Below are 11,326 nucleotides of genomic sequence, written 5' to 3'. Positions count from 1 at the left end.
TTTCAGGTTCAGTCCCACTGCATGGCACCTTGGGCAAGTGTCTTTTACTATAGCCTCTGGCCAACCAAAGCCTTGTGAGTGGATTTGGTTGATGGAAACTGAAATTGAAAGAAGCTCGTCGTATATATATATATATGTATATGTTTGTGTGTCTGTGTTTGTCCCCCCCCCCCAACATCACTTGACAACCAATGCTGGTGCGTTTATGTCCCTGTAACTTAGAGGTTTGGCAAAAGAGAACCGACAGAATAAGTACTAAGCTTACAAAGAATAAATCCTGGGTGTCGATTTGCTCGACTAAAAGGCGGTGCTCCAGCATGGCCGCAGTCAAACGACTGAAACAAGTGAAAGAGTTAAAAGAGTAATAGCAATGACAACAGCATTAGTGGCATTAACAGTGATGATGGCTACGGGCTGTGCTTGTAGTGGCAAGGACAAGGACGATAACGATGATGATGATGATGATGATGCCATCACCACCACCACCACCACCACTACTGATGCCGACAACAACAATGAAGCTGATGATGTAAAACATCTTACAATCTCCATCAGTTTATATATATATACGAGAAGATGTTTATAGTCGGTTTCTACATAATTTCTGTCTTTCTCCAAGTTTTGCTGATATTTCTCATTGAAAACCTGTTTCCTAAGAGATTATTCTATAGAAATAATCCTAATATATTGTTTCCTATTTCTCTTACTGCTTTAATCCATCTAAAGAAAGAAAGAAAGAAAGAAAGAAAGAAAGAAAGAAAGAAAGAAAGAAGAAAGAAAGAAAAAAAAGGAAAGAAACAAAAGAAAGAAAAACATCTATGAGAAGAGACAGGAAAAATAAAAGAACAAAAGAGAACGGTATTTTTTTTTCATTCCGACATTCTAGGATTAATTCTTACTCAAATTCTACTTCATTCTGAGAATCGTTCACATAAAGAAGTTTTCTTGTGAACAATCTTTCATACGACTACTCTTTCAATATAATGGTTGTTTAATGTTATATATATAGCTACAAAGCTATATAAAATACACGGAAGAATGTATATGTGCGTGCATGTGTGCATGCAAGTATGTATTTATGTTAGTCAGTACGCACGTATGTCTCTTTGTATGTATATATATATATTTGAGTGTGTATACATTTATATATGTGTGCTTATATCGTATATCCTATATGTGAAGGCACATGGCTCAGTGGTTAGAGCGTCGAACTTACAATCGTGAGGTTGTGAGTTCGAGTCCTGGACCGGGCTGCGTGTTGTGTTCTTGAGCAAGATACTTTATTTCATGTTGCTCCAGTTTACTCAGCTGTAGAAATGAGTTGCGACGTCACAGATGCCATGCTGTATCGCCCCCTTTGCTTTTCCCTTGGATAACACTGGTGGCATGGAGAGGGGAGGCCGGGATGCATGGGCGACTGCTGGTCTTCTATAAACAACCTTGCCCAGACTTGTGCCTTGAAGGGTAACTTTCTAGGTGCAATCATATATATATCATATATATATATATACACACACATACACACTTAGGTATGTATGTGTGTATGTATGCGTGTAGACACACACACCTGTGCATGTATAGTCAAGTGTACAAAGTAGACCAAATTTTTCACTTGACCTCTACTTTATCCAATGCTGCTTGAAAACCATCACAGACTACCATGTCTGCCAGCAAATCAATGCATTGAGATCTAATCGCTTTACATTGTTTACTATGGTTCTTCATATTCAGAGTTCAAATCCCACTAAGAGTAACTTGGGTTTCATTCTTTGAAATGAAATATAGTAGCAATCAAAAACTGAGATAAAGAGTACCTCATAACTCTGTATCATAGATACCAGTTACATTCTGGGGTTGATGGCAATGCCTCATCATTCCCTTTAAAAATTTCTGGCCTTCTGTTTTCACCTTTAGCATTTAAACCAGCCATATTTGGCCCAAATATGCCTCCGGTTTTATATTTAAACTGACTGGATCTAGCCTCTCACACGTAGCCTACAATGTCATTCTAAAAATAGGCAATAACATCATTAAAATCTCATAGATATGAGACTATACATGATTAATTTAAAACAATGGGAATAAAAAATGCGTTATATTTGGCAGAGTGAAAGAGTTAAATTGGTTTCAAATTTCAACAGATGGACAGGGTAGGGGGGAAATCAATGACATCAACCCCAGTATTTAACCGGTACTTATTTTAACAACCTTGAAAATGTGAAACAGAAAGTGGACCCGAGAATTTGAACTCAAAACATGAAGACAGACGAAAATACCACTAAGCATTTTGTTCGGCGTGCTAATGATCCAACCAGCTTTCAAACTCAGCTTCTACTTAAGTTAGGACCTCTAGTATTTATTTCTCAATAACCAGTTATAAGTCAGCATTGAGTCACTAGATCTGTGGATTGCTCACCACCAGACAACTGACACGCATTTACCTCTGCCTTAACCCTTTCATTACTGTATTTATTTTGAGATGCTCTGTGTTTCTTTCAATTACTTTAAATATAACAAAGAATTTAGTAAAATAACTTAGTTATCATTAAGCTAGTGTTAGGAACATAAATTGTGACAAAGGTTTGGTGGAAGATTTTAATTCAGAACTTATGAAAACAAGACATTTGTACTCAGAGCCAGAGCCGGTTTCAGCCAGGCTAGTAACGAAAGGGTTTATAAGGCACTGACCATCTCTACACACGAAGGATGGAAGAAAATGTGAGCCTTATGATTTGATCTCAGGATGTAAAAGAGACCTGACTTATTGATGCACTGAATGCTATAGGGTGCTTTGAACTGATTTGGTGTTGTTACACCATATTGTTTACAGTGAGAAAATTTTCTACTGGAGAATGGCTTTCTTAAAGTTTTCACTATGCTCAAAGTACATTTGAACTGGTAACAAGTCTGCATTTATAAATATATCACTAATCAGCACTTCCAAGATGTATGTATGTACGTATGTATATGGAAATTTGAATTCTATTTCTGTAATTGAATTGAGTCGGTGTGGAAACAGCTGTAGGCAGGAATTTCTCTGCATGAATTTGAATGTCTTCAAATAAATAACGTCTGTATGTCAATATTTCCCCACTTTTTTTCATTTTCTCATATATATATATACTATATATATGTATATATATATGTGTGTGTGTATATATATATATATATATATATATATATATATATATATATATGTATATATATATATATAAAACAATAACAGTCGGGAATATAATTCCAAAACTTACATGGAAAAATTCAATTTAGAATTTTAAATCAAATTTCACAATATATATATATATATATATATATATATATACAACTAATGTAGGATAAAATTTTTTCGAAAATATTTTATCAATGGCAGCATATCAAAAAACACCTTTAATGGTTAAACCTTATTTATTTATTTATATATATATATATGCATATAATTTAGAGAAAAACTTCTATTAAACAATTTCAATAAAGAGATATGTTACTCACACCATATAGAAAACATATTCTATAAAAAAAAAACCTTATTTTAAATCAATAAAGTACAATGATTAGTAAATAGTAGTAAAAAGACTACGCACATTACTATTTATTGTACTTTATTGATTTTTAGAATTAGGTTTTTATAGTTTATGTTTTTTATATGGTGTGAATAATATCTTCCATCATTGAATTGTTTAATAAAGGCTTTTCTCTAAATTATATACATATATTAGGAACTCCTTCACAGAGCAACTGCTGCATTTGTTAAGTATACAAACAGTTTGGCTACTTGTTTCTCTGGAGACTGTCAGAATGATGCGTCTTAGGCTGACGTCTCAGGCATCGTGCCGACCGATACTGGAGACATGCACCTGCCGGCTGCTACCCCTTAATATAGTCTGGGCCCCCTTGAAGTGCGGTGGTCACCTAGAGCGTGACTATCCAGCGTGGTCTGACCCATAAGTTCACTGATAAGAACCCAATAAGGTTTGAAAATCGATTAAGGTTGTTCATCATATTTTTTCAGTCTGCAGAGAAATGGCTAAAGTTTGCCCTGTTTATAATTATACCATATGCTACATATATATTTTTTATTAACATAATACATATATACACATATAGATACATATGTTATATGTGTGTATATATATATATTTCTTTACTTTTATATATATATATATATATATGATGCCAGCGCCTGGCCAATGCCAGCGTCCTGGGCGATGCCAGCACCGCCTCGACTGGCTTCTGTGCCAGTGACATATAAAACGCTCCGTCCAAACGTGGCCGATGCCAGCGCCACTTTGACTGTCTTCCATACTGGTGGCACGGTAAAAGCACCAACCGATCGTGGCCACTGTCAGACTCTCCTGGCACCTGTGCTGGTGGCACGTAAAAAGCACCCACTACACTCGCGGTGTGGTTGGCGTTAGGACGGGCATCCAGCTGTAGAAACACTGCCAGATCAGACTGGAGCATGGTGCAGCCTCCTGGCTTACCAGACCTCGGTCGAACCGTCCAACCTGTGCTAGCACGGAAAACGGATGTTAAACGATGATGACGATGATGATGATGATGATATATATATATATATACACACACACACACACATACATATGATCATGATCATTTAATGCCTGTTTTCCATCGAATAGGTTGGACAGTTTGATCAGGGCAGGCAAGCAGGAGATCTACACCAGGTTCCAGTTTAATGTAGCTTAGTTTCTATGGATGGATGCTCTCCTTAATTCCAACCACTTTACAGGGCATGCTGGATGCATTTCGTGTGACATCAGCATGGATTTGACACCAGTGGAGGATGCATATATGAATACATATAATATGTATGCAATATAGTTTATGCATATATAACATATAACATATGTAATTTATTATTACATGTTTGGCCATCGATATTCATAAATAATTACTAATTGCTTATGATATATCCTTCGCAATGTATTTTTACATTCCTTTTTAATTATATAGGAGTGGCTGTGTGGTAAGTAGCTTGCTCACCATCCACATGGTTCTGGGTTCAGTCCCACTGTGTGGCACCTTGGGCAAGTGTCTTCTACTATAGCCTCAGGCCGACCAAAGCCTTGTGAGTGGATATGGTAGACGGAAACTGAAGGAAGCCCATCATGTATATATATATATAGATGTATATATATGTGTTTATGTGTCTGTGTTTGTCCTCTCCTCCCATCACTTGAGAACTGATGGTGTGTTTACATTCCCGTAACAGTGGTTCGGCAATAGAGAACGATAGAATAAGTGCTAGGCTTACAAAGAATAAGTCCTGGGGTCGATTTGCTCAACTAAAGGCGGTGCTCCAGCATGGCCACAGTCAAATGACTGAAACAAGTAAAAGAGTATATATATATATATATATATATATATATAATTTATTATATAGAAGGAGCTTCTACAGGACTAGAACTGTTTCATTCAAGAGAAATCTTCAGGAAGCTTCCTGAAGATTTCTCTTGAATAAAACAGTTCTAGTCCTGTAGAAGCTCCTTCTATATAATAAATTAAGTTTACTCTGCTATGTATTGAGTACCTTATTTACTGTGGTTAACCCCAAATCAACCAGGGACCTACATATATATATATATATATATATATAACAGATATAGATAGAGATATATGAATATAGAGATATATGATGAGTTTCCTCACAGTATCTCTAACCATTATACTCACAAGAAATTGGTCAGCCCAGTTCTATATATGATAGACAACACCTGACAATGGTGCCATGCAGGATGAACAAACTCTAAACCACATGAATGCTGAGTAAATTTCTTAACCAGACAGCCATGCTTGCATCTATGTGTCTACATGTAACATCAGTCATAATAAGAATTAGCTAAGATTTAATTCTTTGAATTAAGTTATCTTTAGAAATTCTGCATTAGTCAGAATGAATAACTGCAAGACTTAATTCTTTGAATTCAGATTAAGATACAACATTGGTCATAAGAAAAGAATTACAAAAACACATTTAAAATTGTTTATTTTTTAAAGTTTCAAATGTGACGTTAGTCATAAAGAAGAATGTTAAGTCTTATTTTGTTTCATTAAGTTACAAATATAATATTAACCATAAAATAAACTGGTAAGAATTCATTTCTGGCAGGTGGGGGATTAGATTATAACATAATTCATAGTGTATTCATAATAGTAAGAATACTTTGAGTAAATTTCCATGTTATAAATATTATATTAGTCATTTGTAGCTCTGGGGTAATCAATGCTTTGTGTATGAATACAAATTTGATAGAAAGAAACTGCATGGAAGTCCATCATATACATATATATATATATATATATATATATATATATAAACACACATATATATCATCATCATCATCATCATTTAACGTCTGTTTTCCATGATGTATGGGTTGGACGGTTCGACCGGGGTCTGGGAAGCCAGGAGGCTGCTCCAGGCTCCAGTCTGATCTAGCAGAGGTTGTACAGCTGGATGCCTTTCCTAATGCCAACCACTCCATGGGTGTAGTAGGTACTTTTTACATGCCACTGGCACAGGCGCCAGAGGAGGCTGGCAACGGCCATGATCGGTTGGTGTTTTTTACGTGCCACCAGCATGGAAGCCAGTCAAGGTAGTATCAGCCACATTCGGATGGTGCAGTTTATGTGCCACCGGTACAGGTATCACAACTACAATTTCCTTTTGATTTTCATTTTGATGTTGATGTACTTGACTCAATAGATCTCCTCAAGCACAGCAGGTTACCCTATGATCCAAGACACTTTTGACTGGACTGGGGCTGTTTATGCAATTCACTATATATATATGTGTGTATATATATATATATATATATATATATATATATATATATAAATGTATATGTATGTATTTATGTATGTGTGTGTGTATGTGTGTATATATAGTGGCTTCCTGTGCTGGTGGCATGTAGAAAGCACCATCCAAACCAAATGTGGCCCCCGACTGGCTCCTGTGCCAGTGACATGTAAAAAGGACCACCCGAATGTGGTCAATGCCAGTGCCACCTGACTGGCTCCCATGCTGTTGGCATGTAAACTGCATCCAATACACTCTCTGAGTGGTTGGTGTTAGGAAAGGCATTCAGCTGGTTTGACTGAGGACTGGTGAGCGAGAGGCTGCACCAGGCTCAATCTGATCTGGCAAAGTTTCTATAGCTGGATGCCCTTTCTAATGTCAACCCCTCTGAGAGTGTAGTGAGTGCTTTTACGTGCCATCGGCATGAGGGTTAGTCAGACAGTACTGGCAATGACCACACTCAAAAGGTACTATTTACGTGCCACCTGCACAGGACCAGTCCAGCAACACTGGCAAAGACCATGCTCAAATTTTTTTTTTTTTTTACATGCCACTGGCACATGTGCTGGTAAGGCAATGCTGGCAACGATCACGCTCGAATTGTGCTTTTCACATGCCACCGGCACAGGAGCCAATCCATGGCTCTGGCAACTATCATGCTCGGATGTGCTTCTAACATTCCAGCATCACGAGTGCCAATCAGGTGGTCCTATCATCATCCACATCAGCGATTTTGATTTGTTTTCACTTGCCTCAATAGTTCTTCGCAAGCAAAGTTCATTGTCCAGTGAATGAGGGGTACACATAGGTGAGCCAGTTACACCCGACGTTCGGATGTGCTTTTAACGTTCCATTGGCACGAGTGCCAATCAGGCAGTACTGTCATCAACCATGTCAGCAATATATACATATATATATATAATATATATATATATATATCACCTTGACTGACCAGTCAGTCGGGTGTCCATTTGACACCGCTGGTCACAGCACACTGTCCACTCCTCTCTGGATCACGCCTTCCTCATCCACGTGGTCCCAATCACAGTCCTAAAATCGTAACTCCACCATTGTGGAGGCCTTCTGAGTGGTCATTTTCCACTTGTGCGGGTACCATTCAACAACTGCACAGGTCCACCGATTATTGGTGAGCCAGGCGACATGTCCACTCCATCTAAACTTGCTGCATGTATATTCTACAATGACATCACTCACGCCAGAAGCGCCTGACTGGCCCTCGTGCCAGTGGCACGTAAAAGCACCCACTACACTCTCAGGGATAATAGAATGATGGTGATGATGATGAGGAGGAGGAGGAGGACGATGACAACGACCATGGCAGTGAGGATGAGAATGATAATGATGAAGATAATGACGGTGATAAGCATGATGATTACAACGACAATGCCAGTGAGGATGAGAATGGTGAGCTTGAAAATAATGATGATGATGACGATAGGAATTCTTTATCAGTGAAGAATATGAAGCATTTTACATAAGGAGATATTTAACAAGTTCTGAGGTTGATAACATCAGGAAGAGAATTGGTTTAAATTAGACGAAAACGAATCATTCAACAATCCATTATATTCCATTTAGATAAGCAACATGGATTCATCTCAGGAATTGTCTGGATCGAAATTGTTATTTGTTGATGGAGAGATGAAGAGGGGGGGAGACTTTTCAGCTGAACTAAAGAGGAGAGGAGAGAGGTATTTGGATGTTTTGTCTGCATTTACTGTGTGCGTGCATGTGTGTGTGTGTGTGTGTGTGGTGTGTGTGTGTGTGTAGTGGGGTTTCTGTGTGATGATGGTGATGTGTGTGTGTGTGTATGTGTAAGCATATTCTTTTATTTGTTTCAATCATTTTGACTGCGGCCATGCTGGAGCACCATCTTTTAGCTGAAGAAAGCGACCCCCAGGACTTATACTGTGTAAGCCTACTACTTATTTTATTGGACTCTTTTGCTGAACCACAAGGTTATGGGATCCTAAACACGTAAACATCAGTTGTCAAATGATGGTGGAGGAACAAACACAAACACACACAAATATATATATATATATATATATATATATATATACGACAGGCTTCTTTTAGTTCTATATCTAATGGATGAGGAATTATGTACATTATTTACATTTGAAGGATATTTGTCCTCATCATGTTTGTTGTTAACACAACATTTCAGCTGATATACCCTCTGGCCTTCAATCAGGTGTCTTGGGGAAATTTCAAACCTTGGTTCTCATTCTTAATGTATTTTGTGACACCTGAGGATGTCAGCCGGAACCAGCTGAGCCTGGGACTTGTGTCAGGCAGGGTCATCACTCCCTGAAGTAGTGAAGAAAATCGCTACCCACTACCTAAAATACATATATATATATATATGTATATATACATACATATCATCATCATCGTTTAACGTCCCTTTTCCATGCTGGCATGGGTTGGACAGTTTGACTGAGGACTGGCAAGGTTTCTACAGCTGGATGCCCTTCCTAACATCAACCACTCTGAGAGTGTAGTGAATGATTTTTACATGTCACCAGCATGGGAGCCAGTCACAGGGCATTGGGATTTTTTAATGTAACACCAATATCGTCATCATCATCGTTTAGCATCCGTTTTCCGTGCTAGCACTGGTTGGACGGTTCGACCGGGGCCTGGGAAGACAGGAGGCTGCACCAGGCTCAAGTCTGATCTGGCAGTGTTTCTACAGCTGGATGCCCTTCCTGATGCCAACCACTCCGAGAGTGTAGTGGGTGCTTTTTACGTGCCACTGGCACAGGTGCCAGGGGAGTCTGGCAGCGGCCACGATCGGTTGGTGCGTTTTACGTGCCACCGGCACTGAAGCCAGTCAAGGCGGCGCTGGTATTGGCCACGTTCAGATGGTGCTGGCCGATGCCAGTTCTGCCTTGACTGGCTTCTGTGCCGGTGGCACAATATATATATATTTATGTGTGTGTGTGTGTGTCTGGATATGTATTTTTCTATATCTATTTATCTATGTATGTATATATATATTATATATATATATATATATATATTGCCCTGGGGTCAACTAAAAACCCTTCAAGGTGGTGCTCCAGCATGGCTGCAATCAAATAACTGAAACAAGTAAGAGAATAAAAGAAGGAAGATAGATATAGATAAATAGATATCAATGTTCTAGAGTATTTGCTGAGACACCCTTCGGTCATGACTGACCATGGGATTGCACTTAGGAAGATACCCTTCCAGGCACAAGTCCAGGCATGGAAAACCAGCAGTCGCCCATGCATACTGGCCTCCCCACTCCATGCCACCGATGTCATCCAAGGGAAAGGCAAACGCCGATAGAGCTTGGCACCTGAGAAGTCGCAACTCATTTCTACAGCTGAGAGAACTGGAGCAACGTGAAATAAAGTGTCTTGCTCAACAACACAACACACAGCCAGTTCTGGGATTTGAACTCACAACCTCACGATCGTAAGCTCGACGCTCTAACCACTGAGCCATGCACCTTCACCCAGAGTATTTAGGTAGTACTAAATATATTATAACATCTACCAAACGTCTCTTAAATAAAATTGTGCTATTATTTAATTTTGTGCCTGAATATACACTTTTGCTTCTGTTGTCTTTTATCTTTTTTGGTGTGGATGTTGTAAACATCTTTGAAAAACAAATCGTGCAAAAGCTAGATTTTCTTTATAATCTCTGACAGAAAGAAATGTAAACATCAAAAGTATTTTCTTCATCTTTGTTTTAATATTTTGTGAGACACCAGGGCTGTGAATCGATGAAGGAAATTAATTGGATTAAAAACATAAAAAAAAACACCTCAATTTTGGGGTGTCTAGATAAGTTTTATGGTCGTTGTTTAAGTGTAAAAGATCATTGGCATCTAATTGCCCAGGATATACCTACATACATGTACACAAACATATGTATAAAAATATACATATGTATATACATGTATGTATATGTGTGTATAAATATGTGCATGTGCACACACACACACACATATATATATATATATATAATAATTCTATACATAAATACACTATGTATGAATATATATATGTGTATGTATATACATACATATACATATATATATATAAGTGTGGTTTTTTTTTTTTTTGCTTGTTTCAGCTCAGAGCTGAGGCCATGCTGATGCACCGCCGTTTAAAAATGCTTTTAGCACAAGTAGGGTATGAAACCACGTGGACACTCGTCCATTGGAACTTAAGTCCAACGCCTTAACCACACGGCCATATATATATATATATATATATATGTGGAGAATTCACAAATAAACAAAGGACGAAGACAGGTGGTGTAGACAACAAGCAGATATATTAGTATAATGCTCGGGAAGTGAAAAAGTCTTTAACATTTCGAGCCTATGCTCTGAGATCGCATCAGTGGTCTTTTGTTTTCTTCTTACTTATTTGTGTCTCTCCTTACTAACCGTCAGCCGAAATAAGATTAAGATTAATGTAAAAAACTAAATAACACCAAATA

The 11,326-nt window shown here is 38.0% G+C and overlaps 1 long non-coding RNA gene across 1 annotated transcript; it reads right to left on the bottom strand.

Moving 5' to 3' along the window:
* Positions 1 to 7,376: 7,376 nt before the first annotated feature.
* Positions 7,377 to 7,715, bottom strand: LOC118761028. The gene is made up of 2 exons (XR_004997111.1): positions 7,678 to 7,715; positions 7,377 to 7,489 (listed from the first exon to the last, which is right to left on the bottom strand). It is a non-coding gene; the product is annotated as an uncharacterized LOC118761028 (long non-coding RNA).
* Between the last annotated feature and the right edge of the window lie 3,611 nt (positions 7,716 to 11,326).

The sequence above is a fragment of the Octopus sinensis genome, unplaced genomic scaffold (genome assembly GCF_006345805.1).
Source record: "Octopus sinensis unplaced genomic scaffold, ASM634580v1 Contig05189, whole genome shotgun sequence".
NCBI classification, from domain to species: Eukaryota; Metazoa; Mollusca; class Cephalopoda; order Octopoda; family Octopodidae; genus Octopus; species Octopus sinensis.
The sequence above is the reverse complement of the archived record's forward strand: the minus strand, read 5'-3'. Positions and strand labels throughout refer to the sequence as shown.